Source organism: Temnothorax nylanderi, unplaced genomic scaffold, assembly GCF_030848795.1.
Source record: "Temnothorax nylanderi isolate EJ_2023f unplaced genomic scaffold, tnyl_v1.0 TNYL_tig0192_pilon, whole genome shotgun sequence".
Lineage (NCBI taxonomy): Eukaryota > Metazoa > Arthropoda > Insecta > Hymenoptera > Formicidae > Temnothorax > Temnothorax nylanderi.
In genome coordinates, this window is record NW_027249254.1 from 157,718 (window position 1) to 180,252 (window position 22,535).

At 38.9% G+C, this 22,535-nt stretch overlaps 2 protein-coding genes and 1 pseudogene across 2 annotated transcripts in view; 1 reads left to right on the plus strand and 2 right to left on the minus strand.

Annotated features, from left to right (window-relative positions):
- Window positions 1-3,791, minus strand: part of LOC139778689 (putative nuclease HARBI1) — a 28,165-nt gene extending 24,374 nt beyond the window's left edge. Inside the window, exon 1 of the mRNA XM_071716752.1 lies at window positions 3,772-3,791. The gene's annotated coding sequence lies outside the window, so the exon portion shown is untranslated. The remainder of the gene's footprint in view (window positions 1-3,771) is intronic.
- LOC139778691 (argininosuccinate lyase-like) overlaps window positions 1-22,535 on the minus strand; it is a 139,969-nt gene that overhangs the window by 3,763 nt on the left and 113,671 nt on the right. The gene's annotated exons all lie outside the window — the stretch shown is intronic.
- LOC139778696 (uncharacterized) lies at window positions 485-18,962 on the plus strand (annotated as a pseudogene).

The following is a 22,535-nucleotide window of genomic DNA, read 5'->3' on the forward strand; positions in this document are numbered from 1 at the left end:
GTCCCGTTTTGTCCGCTTCCGAGATGTATACTACGTGATCCACTGTTTGGAAGTGACCTTTTCCCTTCCAGTGGGTCTCTGCTATTCCACATATGTCTATGCGTTTCTTGCTTAGTTCTCTTTCCAATATGTGGAGTTTTCCCGTTTGCAGTAGGCCACGCACGTTCCAGGTCGCCAGCTCAATTGATTTTCTTAGCTGACGTTTAGGGTTTTTTCTTCCAGTCGCTAATTTTGCATGCGGGTCGCACATTTCACACTGGGCAGCCCGGACCCGCCCAAGCGCCGGTCACTACCCGGTTCGCCCGGTAATACTAAACTCTATCTCTAGATTCCATTCAGCTTAGAGGTGCTCTCATGGGAATGTTAGGGTGGTTCCTCCGCCGTTCAGGTGGTTTCCCGTTGCCTGCCTGATCCTGATGCCGTTGACCTTTATTGGTGGGTTCTTCGCCTTTAGGGACGATTTTCTCCTCCCAAGGGCAACAGGATGCCCTGCTCTGCTCTTAAGTGGCTAGTCCTGGATAGCCAGCTGCCACTGCCCAGCGCTAGTTTTTGCTCCACCCCCCGAGTATTTCATTTCCTCGGTACCACCCATATCTGGGAGGCATTCCCCACACCGCCACCTGGGGAGGCGCCCGATGGGGCACTAGCAACCCCCTACGGTATCGCCGATACCCCCTCTTTCTCCACACATCCACCTGGAAAAGCGGTGGTCGTGGAGAGCGAGTTCCCCTTGGGAGGAAAATTCGACTTGGTGGCGTGCCCCGAAAAATTCCGGGGACACGTGCACCCAATAGCAACCACCGCCTTCCACTAGACCCCCGCCCCAGGTTTCCGAGAAAAAACTCCCGCAGGATTTGTGATACCTACCTGGGATCGAACCCGGATCTCTAGAACGTGAATCCATTGTCTAGCATTAGTGACTACTGACTCGCCAGATAGATCTTTTATGGATGGCAAGAAATATTGATCGAATATAATGTCTGTACGCGGGGCACGTGTTGTTAGTATTTCCATTATTTTTTTAGATATGTTTCTAAATGTTCTTAGAATTTCCTTCATGTAATGCACCAAAAGAAATCCATGCACCTTATCGCCAATTTTGATTTTCTTCTTCCCTATATCGGCCGAAAAATTTATAATGTTAGTTTTTTTAATTGGTTTTTTAAATCTGTTAGCGCTTATAGAACACTCAGAAATAAAGTTTTCCCGTAATTTATTGCCCGATTTTTCAACGTCTAACAAGAATTCTTGTACTGGAATTGAAGCTGCTTTGCCAGTTAAAATGTTTAAGAGAAATTGTTGGTCAATGTTGGCATCGAAAGGGTTCATAAATTTGTCGAAAGTATTAATAAATTTTTTAAGTTAATTACAATCTTTTTTTATTTATATGATTTTTATTATACTAGACTTAGCTTGGTTGTGGGACAAAGGTGGCAATGATATCTCTAGGAGTCTCGTGAGTCGAAAGGCTCAAAACAATGTGACACACTACTAGGCGGCCGGTCCTCGCGGGCCGGTCGTCGCACGAGCCCGGTTTGCCGTACGGCGCCTCTGCCCGTCGTCGGGATCTCACCGCTTACGACGGCACGGCGTCTAACGGTCGAACATGAGTTTCGCGAGTTCGATGTCGAGACTCGGAATCGTCTGTAGACGACTTAGGTACCCGAGGTATCAGATACTTAGGTATCAGAGAGTCATAGTTACTCCCGCCGTTTACCCGCGCTTGCTTGAATTTCTTCACGTTGACATTCAGAGCACTGGGCAGAAATCACATTGCGTCAACACCCGCAAGGGCCAAGCATAACCAAGACTAGTATTTAGCTTTAACATTTGTGACGTGACAGGGTCATGTCCCCTGTCCAGATGATAGCCCGACCGAGGGGAACGTCCGGGATGTCACCTCCGCCCGAGAGGAGCGGGGCGACCGCGTCATAATCTATTAGGAACTACTTTATTTTGCGAGAATTACAGATGCCGAGTAGATGGCCAGAAGGAGTTGTAACGGCTTGAGTCGCACTGCGGAAACGGTCAGGAGGCGTTCTACGGAAGAGTGGGCCGACGGGCGGGTCACGCTTGGGCCCATTGCCGATATCGCTTGAAACGTCTTGCAGGGCGAGCGCTCAGCCCCAACGACGTCGAGATGAAGCCCGCTCACGGAGGATCCAAGCAGAGGGACACTTCGACAAGATTCCAGCCAAGGATGTGGAACGACCCTATCGCCCACGGGATACTGCCTACCGGTCGACGTAGCCATGACCTGGCCAGCCTGGCAGTCGAGTTACCGGCCCATAAGTCGCGGCCTGGACAGCCGGGCTCATAGCAGCTTTTCAAACATACCGCCGGCGGGCGAGGAAGACGCGAGTGGCGTCGACAGGAGCGGAAGGCGCTTGGATCGGACGCAGCGCTCGCGAAGGGCTGATCGGCAAGGAGGGCTTGGAAGCACGGCGCGCAGGCGCGCGGGCCCAGCGTGGTCCCACCGGGCCAGAGAATCGCCACTGTCGTGTCAGCGTGGCGTGAGGCGACATCCCGGGAAGCACCGGCTGCCGAGCTTGCGACATCAAAACTATAAGGCCACTACTCGAGCACCTTGGTAACAAGTAAGATTCTTCTCGCGGCCGAGGCCCTTCCGGGAGTCGCGCAGTGTCGCGGGAAGCATGTTTACCGTAAATAATTACCGAAAGAGATACAGACGGAGGGCTCGGCCGAGAGAGTAAAATGTGATTGCCCTTCTCGGGGAACCGCACGCGGCCGGCAGTCACCGCGTAATTAGAGCCACGTTGTACATTCCGTCCCGCAATGCGGGAGCGCATAATTGTAGAATCATCGGAAAGTTATCCTTCTGGAATTCGGAGTTGTGTATGACCGTCCTGCGAGGCGGCATAAAATCCGTGATGTATTATTTGGGCATAGGATTGTCGCGGAATTGTGAGATACGTTTCGCGTAATCGCGTCTTGTGTATTTGGCGAGGTGTCGATCGCGTAATGCAAGACACCTTTCAAGTTATGGCGAGGGGTCCATCGCGCTTATTCGGACATAGTATTGTCGCGGAACTGTGAGATATGTTTCGCGTAATCGCGTCTTGATGTGCGAGGCACCTTTCGCGTTTTGGTATTGCGGACTTTGCGAGGTATCGTCGCGTGATTGCGAGATATCATTTGCCGAGTCATTGCGGAACTATTTGCGAGATATCGTCACGTATTCGTGAAATATTCGCGTAGTCATGGGTCTTACGGGAGTCGCTACGGTATTGTTGTTATCCGCGAAACGACTTGTCACATACCTCATCCTTGTTAATTATGAAATATATTACCTATTGTTCATATTATTTTTGGTGTGCTAATTGCGCTAAGCTCCCTCTCCTCCTCTATCCGAGATCTAACAGCGATCTGAATTACTAAGAATTCACGCCTGAGATATTTAGCGTTGGCTTGGATTTAGTGTACCGTGGTGCGAGTATTCGCGCCTGGCGCCCATACCGAGTTTTGGAGGACATACCTGGTCGAGCTACCATTCATTACCATTATTAACTTTTACCGTAAATATATATTTAGTGAATTTACGGCGTGCCCTCTCGGCTGGCGAGACCAAGGGAATACGCGTCGCACATTACACACAACTGTCAAAATATACGATGAAAGCTACTCATGAAGTAAGTGCAGCGAGAGAACCAATCGGCATCGCGGAAAAGCGACAACAATAAACTTCGATAGATTCGAGTATCGACTTTACATGCCTTTTTTTAGATATGATGATGATGATTATATACGTACTTTCCAAATCCGATGTCACATCTTGATGTTTTTGTAAACCTGTAACTTTATAAGTATAGGATATTATGGTGGATCGAATATGATGGCCCAACGTTGTCGAGCAGAAATAGAATTTATAAAGTGTAGAATGCCTGTCAACCTTTTTGCTGCAACAGCATTGATTGAGTTTGTTCGAGAGTTAAATTTGTAGGTTGTCTTGAAAAAGATTTATTAGTCCTTTTTATACCAAAATATTCTTTTTTCATAGCTTGCTGTAATTCTGGATGTGTTTGTCTTATTTTTACCAAATTATCATGATATTTAACTAACCAACGAACATAATTTGGTTGGTTAAATACAACAAATAAATTAGCTATCCGTGGTAAAATGTATTTAAATAGTGAAAAATCTCCCATCCTGATATTTCAACTCAGCATTTAGTAATAGTTAACGAGATTGATATAAATTATGTAGAACTAGGCAGTTTTTTCAAAGTTTCCATTTATGCAAGCTCTTTGTGTACAATATATTATTTTAATAGGTCAGAGACGTCTTCATTATCAACTATACTAGTGAAAGGTGTTTTATCATTATTAAATCTACCATTCTGGATTTGTTGGTATATGAAGTTAGTTCCGGAGTGATAGTATCAAAAAGTTTGTCTTTTTTTCGATCCTATCATAACGCTATCTTGACGATTTTCTGATGCATCTTCATGTGTTTCATCATTTACATGTACATTCTGGTATATAATTCCAACGGTATCGTGTAATGTGTCTTTGCCACTGATTGTGTCAACATACCTGCCAAAATTGTTAAATGTTACCCCAATAAATAAATCAAGGGACAGAGAAATACCTTCCGGGCATATATTTGACCGATTAGTCGACAAAAAAGTAACTTCAGTTTCAAGCTCTTCTATAATATTGTAGCTACAGCAATGCTCATACCTGATAATATCTATGACTTTCCGGCTATTTGTCAGACTTTTCAATATCATTCCCAGTGTTATATGTTTCCTCGTTTTTATTTTACCATTGGTAACAGCGTAGATCAAATCTTCAGTTAGTGAGTTTACTTGTCTCTGACAATCGCTATGTGTCCTACGTCGGAAATTATGTCAATAACGTTAAATAAAAACCAGTTATTTTTTGTGGTAGTAAGCATTCTTCCGTCAATAAATCAGTAATCTTCAGGTTTTTATTTATTTATTTAAAATCTTTCTTCGTAGAATTAAAGCGACTTTCTGCAGAATGTCTGTTTTTTTCCAACCTAAGCCATCATTAATTGCGCGATTTTTCGACATAAATATTTTTTGATTATGCATATTCATTATTTTTACGTCATTTTCATATTTTGTCATTAATTTATTTTCCAAATGTTGCGAACTGTAGACATTATCATATGTATCGCCATGTTCTTCAGCTATTTTTTGTATGGTAATCACATAATATTTACAAATAAATAAAAAAATAGCAATTTCCGGTTCAACTTCCGAATAGCCCCTACCTCCGAATTTGATGAAACTTGCAGCAATTGTTGACCATTAGAGGACACGTTCATACCATAAAGGATTTTGTACGGAAACAAATAGGAACGGAGAAATTGGCGTTAAAAATTCAAAAGTTTTATTCTAATTTATAGACAATCTAGTGGTTGAATTTTGATGAAACTTGAGTGGTGTAGGTTAATAGGCCCTACCCCACACCGATTTCTCTGTAATCACATGCGCATGCAAGAAGTGTGCGAATTTGAAACATCATTGCGTGACAGAGGCCCTAGATGGGGATTTGGGGGCAAAGCGCCTAGGGGGGGTCCAGGGGGCGAAGCCCCCGGCCAGGGGGGTACGGGAACGGGCTTGGAAAAATTAGCGGGGAAAGAAGACCCTGTTGAGCTTGACTCTAGTCTGGCACTGTAAGGAGACATGAGAGGTGTAGCATAAGTGGGAGATGGCAACATCGCCGGTGAAATACCACTACTTTCATCGTTTCCTTACTTACTCGGTTAGGCGGAGCGCGTGCCCCGAGGGCTTCGTGCCCCGGCGGTCACGGTGTTCTAGAGCCAAGCGTGTCAGAGTGGCGTGAGGCCTCGCGGCCGATCGCCGTTAATACTCCCGCGTGTCCTCCGGGGGAGGACACTGCCGGGCTCCGTCCCCCCGACTTTGATATAACACTTTTCTATTGCAAAAGCAACATCTATTACGAAAAGACTTAATCTGGTAGAAAAAACTGTCGTGAAACAGACGTTGGCAGAGAGGGTGGTTGTGGGGAGAGGGGCAACCCCCTACCTTGCGTAGGGGTATTGCTAATATTTTCTGTATCTATTTTTAGTATATTGTAGACTCATCTATTTAGTAAGGCGAAGATTTAATAGATATATAAATCCTTATACACGCCAAGTGAATAGAACGTTCTACCTTGCGTACGGGGCCTCGCTAATATTTTCAGTATTCATATTTTTAGTATATGATAGACTCATCTATTTAGTAAGGCGAAGTATTTAGTAATTTAATACAGATATTTATTTATTATTAATCTATAGTCCGAAAGCGTCTTTCTCTTGTCATGAAGCATCTTCTGTCGCTTAGCGGTTCGCGGCCGCGACTGTGATTGCGATTACGTCTCTTGACCAATGAGAAATGTTCGAATTTCCAGCAGCTTCTTTCTCATTGGTTTCAACTTTTTAAATATTTAACCCTCAGGGTACAGACTATAAAAAAGTTACGTTCCGTACGGACATGGGTTAGCCTAACCCGACGACTTTGATTGACTGTATATCGGGCTGTAATTTGTCAATTGAAACAATTTTTTTTTTGGATCGGAAATTTTCTCAAAAATACAATGGCGTTGATAGATTTATTACATTATTTGTTTAAACAAAGATACATTTGAAAATGTCAACGATTCTCAAAAAATTTTCATAAAAATTCATATTTTTTTTTAAATTGCATAACTTTATGAAAAAGAAAGATATCGACATTTTATAAGTCGCGTTTGAAAGCTAAAAAGTTGTTCTTTAAAATGGCTGAATTCGTTTTTTGATCCATTCCAAAAAGTATATTTTTTTTGAACTATGAAAATACCCGTTTTTTTTGCGATAGCGATATAACGTTACTTGCTTGATTTATCGTAATAACGCAAAAAAAAAAAATATCTTAAAGTAAAAATAGTTCTTTTGGATGTTGTTGATTAGTATAATATAAATAAATAACAAAAATTGATTATTAAATAAAATTTTTATTGTATAAAATTAAAAAAAAAGAGAATTACACGGTGTTTCCGCATTCACAACATATTTTCGCTACATGTTCTTTGCACATAGCCTTGTCACATCTTAGGCACTTGTAAAAAGTTTTACAAGTACAAGTACGTTTTCAGTTACACTCTCATCCTCGGTTTCTCTGTATAATTTTTCGAGAGCTGCAACACTCCGAGTTCTCCGACGCGATGCCATTTTCACAAAAAAACTCTGCAATGATAAATCGTAAAAATAAATATTAGAAATCGTTATTCGACACATCGTACGAAGAGTTATGCTAAGAGTAGCACAACTCTTCGAGAAATAACATGCATGCACGGATACGTTATGCTGGTATGCTACAGAGCATCATTTTGAGGTTAGAATGCACAAAAGTATATTAAAAATAGTAAATTATACATACCAGAATACTCTACTGCAGCAAATACTCGAAAAACACAAATTTTTTTTTTTTTGAAAAACGGATTTTGTAACGTTCCGTACGGACTGGGTGTAGACTACCCGAGTTCAATTTTCAAAATCGTATAACTTGAGCACCAAGCGTAGACTGACGCTGCCCCTTGGCGCTCACATAGTAGCTACCTCAAAGATTCCCCCCCCCCCGGTACGGACCCCCACCATTCACTTTCTTTGAAATGGCGCTACTTTCAAAATTCGCTCGGGTTACGCTAACCCAGTCCGTACCCTGAGGGTTAAATTATTTATTTTGCTTTTAAATTTTTGGTCTAGGTTTTGGTTTCTCTTTGCCGCTCCCACGTTTATATGTATGTTTATATGTACTGTCTGTACACACATATTAATATGTAATCAGTAATCATTAATTAGTAATTAGTAAATCATACAATTTACCATTTGTATTTTTTTAATTTCCCCGTTTCTATTTGTTTCCATACAAAATCCTTTATGGTGTGGGCGTGTCCTTTAATGCTCTACAATTGCTGCAAGTTTTATTAAATTTGGAGGTAGGGGCTATCCGGGCCTGCAAGTTTCCGGCTCGCAATCGGCTACCAGCAAGCGGGAAAACTCGAGATCGAGGAGGCAGCAGGCAATGTCGCTCACGTCAGACGATGGAAGCAGTCTGTCGGAGACATGCAGCACGCCGATTATCAGGGCAGGATCACGAGCAGGCTCTAGTCATACAGTCCTAGACATAGACGACATCTATTCGGAAGTCTTACCCAATTTCCTTTTTCAACGACATTTTCTTCTATAAAGGAACAAAGGACCCCGCACCATTCTTATGGAAAAATGTCTTTCTGCAGATTTGGCTAATTTTTGGATATGTTGTAGTTCTCGTCATTCTGAACAAATGTCTCAATGGGCACAACTTGATTCTATGAGCCGTTTCCGCGGTATAAGCCCTGGAAGATCCAGATTTGACATATAAAGGTATAGGTTCGACTCGATATATATGACCCTCGGCCTAGTGCGTGTGTGTAGGTGTGGGTGTGGGTATGTGTGTGCAGAATTGCGTAGGTTTATATATGTGAACGTGAGTTCCGTGCCATATTAACGTATAGTGATGCGTCACGCTCTTCTCACTTTGACGCAATTCTACACACACACACACACACACACACACGCACACGCACACGCACACGCACACGCTCACGCACACGCACACGCACACGCACACGCACACGCACACGCACACGCACACGCACACGCACACGCACACGCACACGCACACGCACACGCACACGCACACGCACACGCACACGCACACGCACACGCACACGCACACGCACACGCACACGTACACGCACACGCACACGTACACGCGCACGCGCACGCACACGCACACGCACACGCACACACACATACATACACACACACACACACACACACACACACACACACACACTAGACCGAGGGTCACGTGTATCGAGTCAAAAAGCTTATACCTTTACATGTCAAATCTGGACCTTCCAGGGCTTATAGCGCGGAAACGGCTCATAAGATCAAGTTGTGCCCATTGAGACATTTGTTCAGAATGACAAGAACTACAACATATCCAAAAATTAGCCAAATCTGCCGAAAGACATTTTTCCATAAGAATGGTGCGGGGTCCTTTCCTCGAAGGCTATTTTATAATAATTCCTAGTTGCATGATAACTAGTCTGCGGTTTTTCAGTAGTATCTGCTTTTAATTTAAGAAATTAACCTGACAAAGATTGTGGTAAGCAAATTCATCATTAGATAAAGATTCCATGTTTTTATTTTCAGAGTTTTTCAGAAATTCTGAATATTGTTTTAAGCTCTCTTTTAGGACACTTTTTTGCCCGGTATGTAGAGGCTGCGCTCGTTCTTTGTATTTTTTATATAGTTTATTGCAAAAAACATAGATTTTTATTTTTATTTGAACTTTGCACATTTTTCATCGTCTCACCCGGTGGCGTTGCACATGGTTATATTTCTGCAGTTAATTCTGCACTTTCTTTAGTAGTACCTTCTTTAGAGGTTGATGCTTCAGATGGATAAATAATCTTCTTATCCAAGTGTAACTGCCTCGCATGGGACATGGACTGACATTAATAAAAACACATTCCATTAAATTCAATTTAGTCAATATGAAAACCGCTTATTTTATTTACTATATTTTGTGCACGTGATTCAAATATCTCTATTTATTTCATTTTATTGGTTAGTTTCTTTCTGCATAAATATGGAAAACTGATAGTAATGTGTCAAGTGTTTAATTTCTATAAGAACCCAGATAGCCAAGTCTGTCGAAAACAGATTTTGTAAAATCTTGTTAAAAATGTTGTTGACAAGAAGGATACAAATTTAATACAAAATTTGATTTAACAAATAATTTCGACAAAATGCTAGCAAATATGTAACAAAATCTGCTGACATAATTAGATAGCAAATTGCCAACAAAATACGGGCAAATGTGGCCATGTAACCAGACAGCAAATTGGCAGCAAAAACCGAGCAAAATTTGCGTTGAGCACTCTAACAATAAATTGGCGGCAAATATCGAGCAAAATCTGTGTAGCGCTGCCTGACGACACTTTGGCGGCAATATACGGGCAAATATACTTATTGAATATAAAGTATTTTCGAATACTTTTATGCTCATTATACACCGTTCCTCGTTAAACGCATTAAATTAAATGAACACTGAACAGATTAAATAATGAGCACGGTCATATAGACTAGCTATAACATGGCTATTACACGGTTAGCCCAGTCAAATTAGATTATTTTTGGGCGTTTGAATGAAAAAATTGCCGGCAAGCTGGAAATTGGTATACAGGTTCATTTTAGTGTTCTTTTAAACATACTAAAAGTCCCCATACATAGAGCGTGAGCCGGCTGCGCCATCTTGAAAAAAAGAGTACAAAAATGGGTTTTTTGCGAATAACTCGGAAATTATTAGTTTCACGGGAAAGAACATTCAGAGCGAAAATGTAGCTGATAAAATTCCTCGCAATTTGGTTTTTTGTAGAACTTCGTACGACCATTAGTTCCCGAGATAGATTTTTTTGAAGCATCGGGCAAATGAGGAAAGAGCTGTTTCTTCGAGCGTTTTTTCAAAATATCTGTTCTGGCTGTCCGAAAGTAAAAAATGCATACAATAAAAGTGAAAGAGAATTAAATTACCTACAAAATGCATTATTTATGTTATACCGCGCGACTAATATTTCTGGAAATATTACGGTTTAAATGAAATTTTGACTTTCGGAAATTATGAGAATAAATATTTCCTCGCAATATAAGTCGGAAATGGGTAGTAATACGTAAAAAATTGTTAAAATCAAATAGAAAGGTTATTAAATTTTCATTATTTTGGTTTTTGACCGATTTGCATACGACTAATAGTATTTTTGACATCCGTAAAAGAAACGGTTTTTAGGTACACTTCTCAAAATGGCGGACTTCCGAGTTATCTTTTTTAAAAAAATACACATGTTTCTTGAAGTTTATTAAATTATCTTTAAAATAATTTTTTATTTGACCTTCTGTGATGAATACTTCCAGAGATATAGCCTTTTAAATATTTGTTTATGTTAAAAATTTCTTAATAATTTATAGTTTTTTTTACAAAACATGACATAAAAATACTTTAGAAAAAATAATATCGACATTTTTTCAAAAGTTTATATGCATATGTATGTGATCCTGCAGTGGAACCGGTTTTGAAATAAAAGTTTTTAAAGAATTGTCATTTCAATTATGCCTTTCTTAAGAGTTTTCGTTAAAAAATGGGGTTTGCCACACTTTTTTGTAATTTTCTCAGCTTCTATGAGAGATACGTACAAAATGTTTCAGACCAAATTTGAAGCTTATAAAATTTCCTGAAAAACAGTAATTCGGCATTAATATGTGACCAACAATTATACCAACAACAGATGCTAGAATAATGTTGCTCTTTTTTCCTCAGTTTACCGTAATTTTTAATGATTTAAATATTGTCGAAAAAATTTATTTCGAAATTTTTGCGGTCGGCGTAAGTTTCAAATCTCATTATACATGATGTAAGCTTCCCGTTGGTCTTTGGGTTAAATTTTTAAGACGGGTAGTATTCGAGATATAGGGTGTCGAAAGTAGCCGCAACAAATTTCTGTTTTATATGCAGAGGCAAGCACACAGTGCAAGTAAGGGATGCATATTTATTGTTGATATACTAATAATTAAACCAATAAAAACATAAAAAACTGCGTACATAACCTAAAATAAAATTCATAAAGAAATATTAATGTCAAAACGTAAATATAATAAAATACAATAATAATAATAATAATAATAAATAATAATAATCCTAAAAAAATAATACAATAACTATTATTACATATTATATAAATATTATGTATGATGTAATATGTGTGCGTGCGGGCATGCGTATGCGCTTGTGTAGTACAATGAAAGTAAGCTTCCCCCGCACGCACACATATTACATCATACATAATATTTATATAATATGTAATAATAGTTATTGTATTATTTTTTTAGGTTATTATTATTTATTATTATTATTATTATTGTATTTTATTATATTTACGTTTTGATATTAATACTAGCTGGTTACCCAGGCTTCGCCCCGGATGACATATGTAATAAGACACGCAAATACTCTCTCTCTCTCTCTCTCTCTCTCTCTCTCTCTCTCTCTCTCTCTCTCTCTCTCTCTCTCTCTCTCTCTCTCTCTCTCTCTCTCTCTCTCTCTCTCTCTCTCTCTCTCTCTCTCTCTCTCTCTCTCTCTCTCTCTCTCTCTCTCTCTCTCTCTCTCTCTCTCTCTCTCTCTCTCTCTCTCTCTCTCTCTCCTTCTCTCTCTCTCTCTCTCTCTCTCTCTCTCTCTCTCTCTCTCCTCTCTCTCTCCCTCCCTTTCTCTCCCTCTCTCTCCCTCTCTCTCTCCCTCTCTTTCTCTCCCTCTCTCTCCCTCTCTCTCCTTCTCTCTCTCCCTCTCTTTCTCTCCCTCTCTCTCCCTCTCTCTCCTTCTCTCTCTCCCTCTCTCTCTCTCCCTCTCTCTCCTTCTCTCTCCCTCTCTCTCCCTCTCTTTCCCTCTCTCTCCCTCTCTCTCCCTCTCTCTCCCTCTCTCTTTCTCTCTCTCCCACTCTCTCCCTCTGTCTTCCTCTCTCTCCCTCTTCTTCCCTCCCTCCCTCTCCCTCCCTCTCCCTCCCTCTCCCTCCCACTCCCTCCCTCTCCCTCCCTCTCTCTCCTTCTCTCTAAAGTTCAATTCCGTCGTATACAATTCTTTGAGATTCACTCAATTATTACCTAAAAAATTGGAAAAATTTCGTAACCGATTTCCAAAAAGATACCGGTTCCCAAAAAGATCGGTAACAAAAAACTATACAGTTTATAGCACTCCCCTTGAAATTCTACCCCTGTTTTATATACAATTCTTTAAAATTTGATCAATTATTTCCCGAAAAATTCGAAAAACTTTTGATACTGGTTTCCAAAAAGATCGGTAACAAAAAATTATACACTTTATGGCACTCCCCGCGAATTTCCCGAAAAATTCGAAAAACTTTTGATACCAGTTTCCAAAAAGATCGGTAACGAAAAATTATACACTTTATGGCACTCCCCGGGTAATTCTATACCCCTGTTTTATATACAATTCTTTAAAATTCGTTCAATTATTTCTCGAAAAATTAGAAAAATTAAAAAAAACCGGTTTCCAGAAAATCGGTAACAAAAAACTATACACACAGTGACACTTCCCGGGAAATTCTACCCCTATTTCATATACTTTTGGTAAAAATTCGGTCCATTGGTTTCCGAGATCATCGAACACAAACAATCAAACTGACAAACTCTGTCTCTTTAAAAAAAAAAGTATAGATAGATTTCTTTATAAATTTTATTTTAGGTTATGTATGCAGTTTTTTATGTTTTTATTGGTTTAATTATTAGTATATCAACAATAAATATGCATCCCTTACTTGCACTGTGTGCTCGCCTCTGCATATGAAACAGAAATTTGTTGCGGCCACTTTCGACACCCTATATCTCGAATACTACCCGTCTTAAAAATTTAACCCAAAGACCAACGGGAAGCTTACATCATGTATAATGAGATTTGAAACTTACGCCGACCGCAAAAATTTCAAAATAAATTTTTTCGACAATATTTAAATCATTAAAAATTACGGTAAACTGAGGAAAAAAGAGCAACATTATTCTAGCATCTGTTGTTGGTATAATTGTTGGTCACATATTAATGCCGAATATACTGTTTTTCAGGAAATTTTATAAGCTTCAAATTTGGTCTGAAACATTTTGTACGTATCTCTCATAGAAGCTGAGAAAATTACAAAAAAGTGTGGCAAACCCCATTTTTTAATGAAAACTCTTAAGAAAGACAATTACTCATAATTGAAATGACAATTCTTTAAAAACTTTCATTTCAAAACCGGTTCCACTGCAGGATCACATACATATGCATATAAACTTTTGAAAAAATGTCGATATTATTTTTTCTAAAGTATTTTTATGTCATGTTTTGTAAAAAAAACTATAAATTATTAAGAAATTTTTAACATAAACAAATATTTAAAAGGCTCTATCTCTGGAAGTATTCATCACAGAAGGTCAAATAAAAAATCATTTTAAAGATAATTTAATAAACTTCAAGAAACATGTGTATTTTTTTTTAAAAAGATAACTCGGAAGTCCGCCATTTTGAGAAGTGTACCTAAAAACCGTTTCTTTTACGGATGTCAAAAATACTATTAGTCGTATGCAAATCGGTCAAAAACCAAAATAATGAAAATTTAATAACCTTTCTATTTGATTTTAACAATTTTTTACGTAGGACTACCCATTTCCGACTTATATTGCGAGGAAATATTTATTCTCATAATTTTCGAAATTCAAAATTTCATTTAAACCGTAATATTTCCAGAAATATTAGTCGCACGGTATAACATAAATAATGCATTTTGTATGTAATTTAATTCTCTTTCATTTTCATTGTATACATTTTTTACTTTCGGACAGCCAGAACAGATATTTTGAAAAAACGCTCGAAGAAACAGCTCTTTCCTCATTTGCCCGATGCTTCAAAAAAATCTATCTCGGGAACTAATGGTCGTACGAAGTTCTACAAAAAACCAAATTGCGAGGAATTTTATCAGCTACATTTTCGCTCTGAATGTTCTTTCCCGTGAAACTAATAATTTCCGAGTTACTCGCAAAAAACCCATTTTTGTACTCTTTTTTTCAAGATTGCGCAGCCGGCTCACGTTCTATGTATGGGGACTTTTAGTATGTTTAAAAGAACACTAAAATAAACCTGTATACCAATTTCCAGCTTGCCGGCAATTTTTTCATCCAAAAATCTTAATTTGACTGGGCTAGGTGGCTTAAAATCCGGTTTAATAACTATATATACTGTATATTATCCAATCCAAAATTTTTTTCTTTTGATTATAATAATTATTTAAATATGAGCCTATTTTGATATTTTAAACATTTGAATAAATCTCTTTTAATATACAGGATATTTCCTAAGTAAGTGGATAAACTTGAAGGGGATATTTTTTGGTTTATTTTAAGAAGAAAAGGTCCTATAAACATGTGTTCTAAACTGCTTCGTTTTAAAAATACAGAGTGTTAAAGTTGTGCAAAATAAAATGAAAATTTCGAAATTCTGGAAAACGTTTAAAGATATTTTATTCGCCTTGCTCGTAAATACGCCTTGCTTGACGAGCATTTCTGTTAGCAAGACCGTATACGAAATGCATAACTGCCATTTCGGCGTTCGTGTATTTTACCATAATTAATAAAAATTAATAAATTTTACAACAAAGATAACGTTAGAAATGAACAATAAATAAGAACAAATCTGTGTTGCGGAATACATATGCACTCGATAGCGTTATCCGTCGATCGCGTATCGAACGTCCTATTTATATGGTGCCGCGCTACCTCGCGAGCATAGAAAACTTTAACACCTTGTATTTTTAAAACAAAGCAGTTTAGGACACATGTTTATAGGACCTTTTCTTCTTAAAATAAACCAAGGAATATCCCCTTCAAGTTTGTCCACTTACTTAGGAAACCCTGTATGTATACTAGAAACTGTAGCCCGCTAAAAATTTTTTCATATAAAAGTATACTATTATACTATTATATATTTTATATAAATGTATAGAATTATATAAAATTATGTATCAAATATTTCCATATGTCTATTTTACGTCTATAGACGTCTATAGACGTGGTGTGTTATGGACGCGTTTCCAGCGTGATTTGCCATTTCGGCTCTTATTAATTTTCTTTTTTGACGCGCAAAGTAAATTTAATCTCATTTTTACACATATTTTTGTATGCAAATCTTTAATTTATCTATTGTTCATGTCTGTATTTTAGTTAATGTAAGATATTGCACTTGAGAAGGGCCCAAACCAAGGGCCGAAACGTCGTGTTTTAATTTTTAATAAACATTCGATGCCAGTTGGGTCGACACAAAGAACCATTTGTTTTCAATTATTGGCTGGCAACGTGAATTCCACACAATAATTATAAATAAACAATTTTTTCCTTTAAAAAATTTTTTTCCGTTATTAAACCGGATTATAAGCCGCCGTGTAAACACTGTAAACATATACTCATTGACAGGTCAATTAGTTGGATAATGATCAGCCGACATGTCGAAATCACGGTTATTAAATGACAGCCGACATGTCAAAATCACGATTGTGCGCATGCGCCCGAAATACGACTATCGCTTTCCGACTGATTGTAGATTGTCCCTTAGGCCGGTATTTATAGTCGGTTCTTATATTTAAGATCATCTTAAGTAATGTCTTAAGATGATAATACGGCTCGTGATGTATTGATATTCATGACATCTTAAGACGGTCTTAAATATAAGAACTGACTATATGAAAACCGGCCATAGTAAGGGTACGGCCACATGGACTGATATTTTCCGTGTAATGCGTATCGCGTAACCAATAAATTACGACGTTTGACATTTATGTTGAAACATTCTAAAAGAATAAATGATATGATTGGTTACGCGATGCGCGTTGCGCGGAAAATATAACCCACGTGAACGCAGCTTAATACTAGACCGAGCGTGAGGCAGGCCTAAAGCTAGGTAAAAAAAAAACGGGAAATATGTGCCGTCTACTTTTCTCTTTCTAACAAAGAAAGAAAGAGAGTGGGGATAAGATAGCTTTTCGTACGTGGCGCAGTCCGCGCAGTCCGCGTATTTTCAATCATTCTTTTGTTTAACCGTCACGACAACGTGCATGGTCAGGAGACGATTCGACGTGCGACGAGTGGTTTATGAGATTATTCTGGACGAGATACTTGGAATTGAAGCATCTGCTGCTGTGACTCATTCGAGGAAACACGTAAATATGAAACCTACATTAAAATCATATATTTCGCGAAGATTCATGCATACAGTATCTGTAAGACAAAAAAAAGAGTTATATCTGAAGTCATACGTAATTTGCGCTTGTGGAATTCTTGCAAGCATGATACTCTCGCTACAAATATTGTTGAGGCTCGTAATATGCACAATATTCCTGGTCCATCAAATGCAGATTGCGATCGTTCTATTAGTACGAATGTCGTAAATGATACTTATGGTGATATAATTATAAACAATGACGAGTCTTATTCTCCTTCTTCTTCATCAATTTGTAGTAAATATGATACAGATTCATTGTTCTTTAATAATATATTTTGACAGAATCATCTTTTCGCGATCGTTTAGCATCTTGCTTCGTTGATAATGGCTTGACACACATTCAAGGTAATAATATATTATCTCTCCTGCGGACACATTCTTGCTTTTCCACCTTACCAAAGGATGTTAGAACACTTCTCAATACGCCACGAAATGGTATTGTACTATCCAGGGTAGAACCAGGTGAATATATTTATTTCGATCTGGAAGCAGCTATTTTTCAATATCTTACACGTATTTCATCTGCACCTGATGTTAATCATTTAGAAATAGATTTTAATACTGACGGTTGTAGTTTGGATAAATCAGGCATTATTCATATCTGGCCGATTCAAATTAGGATTGCAAATATTCAGCATACAAAGCCAATAATAGTAAGGATTTATAAAGGCAGAAACCGTTAGATCCGAATGCATTCTTTGAGAAGTTTGTTACAGATGTTAGGAAGATAATGTTAAATGGAGGCATACTTTTTAATGACAAACAGATACCATTGCGTCTTAGATGTTTTATAGCTGATGCATCAGCTCGCGCCTTTATTCTTAATCATCGTGGTCATACATCTAATCATCCATGTTCTAAGTGCAGAGTTTCTGGCACACGAAGCGAAGGTCGATGTGTTTTCAATGGTATCGGTCATCGTCTTCGTACCGATGACGAATATATTAGATGCCTTGACGAAAAGCATCATAAAGAAGGTAAGAGTCCGTTATCAAATCTTCCGTTAGGTATGGTTTCACAAGTTCCATTCGAGTACATGCATCTTGTATGTTTGGATGTAGTAAAAAAACTTTTATCTGCATGGGTATTTGGCAATTTTTCTCGCTTGTCAAAATTGTCAGGTACACCTATTTCACTTATGTCTGCAAGATTAAATACTCTTAAGAAATATTGCCCTTCGGATTTTTCCAGACGTCCTAGATCACTCGATATGTGTTCCAAGTATAAAGCGACGGAATTTCGACAATTTCTTCTTTACACAGGTCCAGTTGTAACGTATGGTATACTTGACGAGCAAATATATAAGCATTTCTTATTTTTACAAGCCGCAATAAGGGTTCTAGTTTTGAATTCTCCGTCAGAACGGCACTTATTTGCAGAGCTTGCATTGGAAAAATTTGTTGTAAGGTGTGAGAATCTTTACGGTTCCAATTTCAATACTTACAATGTTCATGGTCTTCTTCATCTGACCAATGATGTGAGACGTTTCGGTAATTTGGATTCTTTTTCTGCTTTTCCATACGAAAACAAAATGTCCATTTTTAGAAAATATTGCAGAAAGCCGGGCCAACCTCTTCAACAATTCTTTTGTAGAATGGCAGAAATCGAAGCTCATGGCACAAGTCGAAATGATAATTGTGAGATTAACTCTTCTATTAAAGTTTCCGTACAGCATAGTACAGCTAGTGAGTGTCCTCGATATCGTACAATTACATTCAATAGGTTATTACTAGGGGTAGATCTGCGTGATAATTGTTGCCTCTTAAATGATGGACGAGTCTGCGTTGTCCTCGACATTATTATGGACAATAATTCGTATCTTCTAGCAGTAAAAAGATTTTTACATGTAGAAGATTTTTATGATATCGACATGTCCTCCTCTGCTTTTCAAGTATATAAATGCTTCACGTTAAGTAATGAAGTTTTTCATATTCACTTGGACGAAGTTCGCGCGACATGTTACAAGATGCCTTTTTGGAATTCCACATCAGATGACAGTAGCGATGAAGGAAATGAATCCGAAGTACCTCAATACATAGTCGTCGCTATTGTACACAGTGAGAAACTGTAATGTAAGATTAAATTTTTCCTATCTTCTACTTTTGTTTATGGTGCTAATAATATTTTGTTTTTTTATGTTTCTTTCATTTCTGTTTTTCTTACACATATTCTTCTGAACAAGTGATCAATGCTTCTTATTGTATAGCGTATCACAATATCATTTACATGCTGCAATGTTCCTTCCTACTGTTTTGTTATTCTATTCTTCCGTTGATTTTCATATGTTAACGTTAGTTTCAAAGACTCCTCCATGATAATGGTTTGCCTCAAATACACATTGATCTGTTAAATAACTCGCTTTGAAATGTCTTTCAAATAATATTTTGTCACGATTCTCGTTAGAAATATTTGTTTACAAGCAAGTTACAGTACTGTGGAGAAGAAAATGGAAAATATAATACAACACAAAGGTAAGAATTACATTTTTAAAATTTCACATTTATATAATGTTACTAACTATTGTTACTTATCAGTCATATCATCAATATTGCGGTGTATATGTCGTAGGCAAATTGTTATTTTAGGAAAATAACTTCTGACTAGGCAAATGCTATCTGCTTGGCCAAATAGCTTTCACCATTTATTCTTGCTATTTTCCTAGTCAAATGCTATTTTCCTAGGCAGATGCTATTTGACTGAATCGCTGTTAGGCAAATGGTATTCCGCGAAGCATGCATTGGTGCACTTCAGTGACACGCTTTAAAAGTATTTAACTGTTTAAAGCGCGTCACTAACCTATGTAGGTTAGTGACGCGCTTTAAACAGTTAAATACTTTTAAAGCGCGCCACTAACCTACATAGGTTAGTGACGCGCTTTAAACAATTAAATACTTTTAAAACGCGTCACTAATCTATACGCCAAAGGCGTGTCCTAAAATCAGTGAGAAGTTGTCGCGGGGCATGTTTATGGTCGCTACATCTCGTCGGTATGACAGGAATCATAACCTAATTTCTGTCAACTTTAACGATTAATATCTCGCTTCGCGGGGCAGAGCGACACTTTTTTCTGCCAGATTCTTTTGTTTCGTGCAAAAACGCGTCGAAGTCTAATTTCATCGATTTCTGTGCTGGGGTAGCTAAACTGAAGAATTACCCACCAATGCATGCTTCGCGGAATACCATTTGCCTAACAACGGTTCAATCAAATAGCATCTGCCTAGGAAAATAGCATTTGACTAGGAAAATAGCAAGAATAAATAGTGAAAGCTATTTGGCCAGGCAGATAGCATTTGCCTAGTCAGAAGCTATTTTCCTAAAATAACCATTTGCCTACGACATATATAATAATAATGATAAGAATCGATTCATACTTATGTTTCAAAATAATTAATTACTAATTATTTGTACATTTATATTAATTGTAAACATACACATTTCTTACAGATATAAATGGAGAGGCCAAAGCGGATAGTTTCCAAGCCGGCGCGCTATGTTACCACCTCCTCTTCTGACGAAGCTCCGAGACGACAAAAAGCACCATCCACAAATCCCGGAGGGGTTTCTAGGAGAAGAAATCCAGGAGGATATAGATGACATCAGACAAACTCTGGATCACGATGAGAATCCTAATAATTTTAACCCTAGAGAGCATTTCTTAATTTTCTCATACGTGAAAGGCCAAGCGGGGTAATAAATTACCCCAAATTTGTACCGCGTGTATAATGTTTCTATTTGTTGTTAGAAAACTTTGTAATAGATAATTTTGTTTGCTCTTTAATAGGGAAGACGATAGTAGTCATCAGTTTCTGGTAGTAAAAAAAACAGTAAAAAAATTTCGAAAAACAAAACAATGGAAACGAACCTTTTTAAGTCAGGGGCGTAATTTGAATTTCGCGTGGGGTAACGTATTACTCCACAAATGCTCTCTAGGGTTAATAATAATATTATTCCACATACAGAGCATGCATCATCACATATACACACACACAATACAAACACAAACATTAATCAATTTAATGTTTCAGACAATATAAACTTTCCACCCGCAATCATTCCATCGTATACACCACATTCATTCATCACAAACATGCAATCACCACCCGTTTCATCCACCGCATCGGCATATGTACCTACACATTCAGCTTCATCGAATTACACATCGCGTGCAGAAAACGAAAACAAAATACATCTACATTTACTGAGTTACAGAATACTTTAAGGAGAAATTCGGAAATTTTATATCCTTTGCAGGAACTTGCACTTCTTCACCCTGGACCTTCTTAATCTAGACTTTTTCAGCCTGGACGTTGTCAGCTTGAACCTTCTCAGCATGGACCTTCTCAGCCCGAACCTTCTCAGCCTGGACCTTCTCAGCCTGGACCTTCTCAGCCTGGACCTTCTCAGCCTGGACCTTCTCAGCGTGGACCAACAAACTTACACGATATAAATAATATGAATAATCGGTAAGTTTGTATATATCTGTAATGTAAATGCTGCTAGTGAAACGAATTATTCTGTAAAGGTATTAGGTTTAGAAATACATTCGTAATATATTCAAAATATTGTCTTATGTGTTAATGTTAATTAATGTTCACAGGAGAATACATGAACGTATTGATCGTGTTGAAGCACAGCTCAAGTAAGTATAATATGTACGATATTTATCAATACCCGATGTGGCGGCATGCGCCACCAATGGTGCACGCTCGTGCGGCGCCTGCATTACCGGCAGTTCGCGGCGACGCCGCTAGGTGTCGCATCGCCCGCGCATTCTCTCGAGTTCAAGATTCCGCATCGACGAGTATAAAGGGAGACCCCCTACGGGACCGAAGCAGATATTTTCAGGCGCTAGTCGCCTAGGGCAGGAGTTTCCAAGCTCCAAGCCCATACGGCGCCAGTCGCCCGGCTCACAGCGCGAGTCGCTAGCCAAACACACGGCGCTTGGTCGCCTGGCACGAAGGCGCGAGACGCCAGCCAATCACGTCGGGGTCACCAATTTTATGGGCGCTACTACTTATATTTACAGTCTATTTACATTTGTTATAGGTGTCAGTGTTTTTAGATTTGACCCGATATCCCCCTCGTTGCTTTGTTTGTGTCGAGGCATCGACCTTAACTCTCTCCGTGTCCGTCTGGGTTGCTACCGTGGATGTGACCGTATCATCCCGTATCAGCGGCTCTGGATCGGTTAGAGTTGAGGCGTCGCGAGTACGTTTCTCGCTGTTAGTCATCTCGTGGATGCGATCGGCCTGTTCGACAACTCTTGGAGCTCGAGGAAATAGGAGATCGCAAGCCATCTCAATTCCTGTGACATCTCCGAACTTTAGCGGGTGAGAATGTACCCGACTCTCTTTTACGGACACTTTGGCTAGGACGACTTCCTATTCAAATGCAGATGGTTCTCGCTACCCGGACGGAAGATCCACTTAACAGCGTAGCCAAACAGGCCGATCGCATCCATGAGATGACTAACAAGGCCATCGTGGCAGCAGCAGCTGCGCCTGCAACTAAAAAGTCTTTGGAGGCAAAGATCCAGGCTCTGACCAAACAAGTGGCCACACTCACCACACGCCTCTCAAGAGACAAGTCGAGGCAACGCGAAAATGAGAAAGGCCGAAATCGAAGTCGAAGCCGAAGCCGTAGT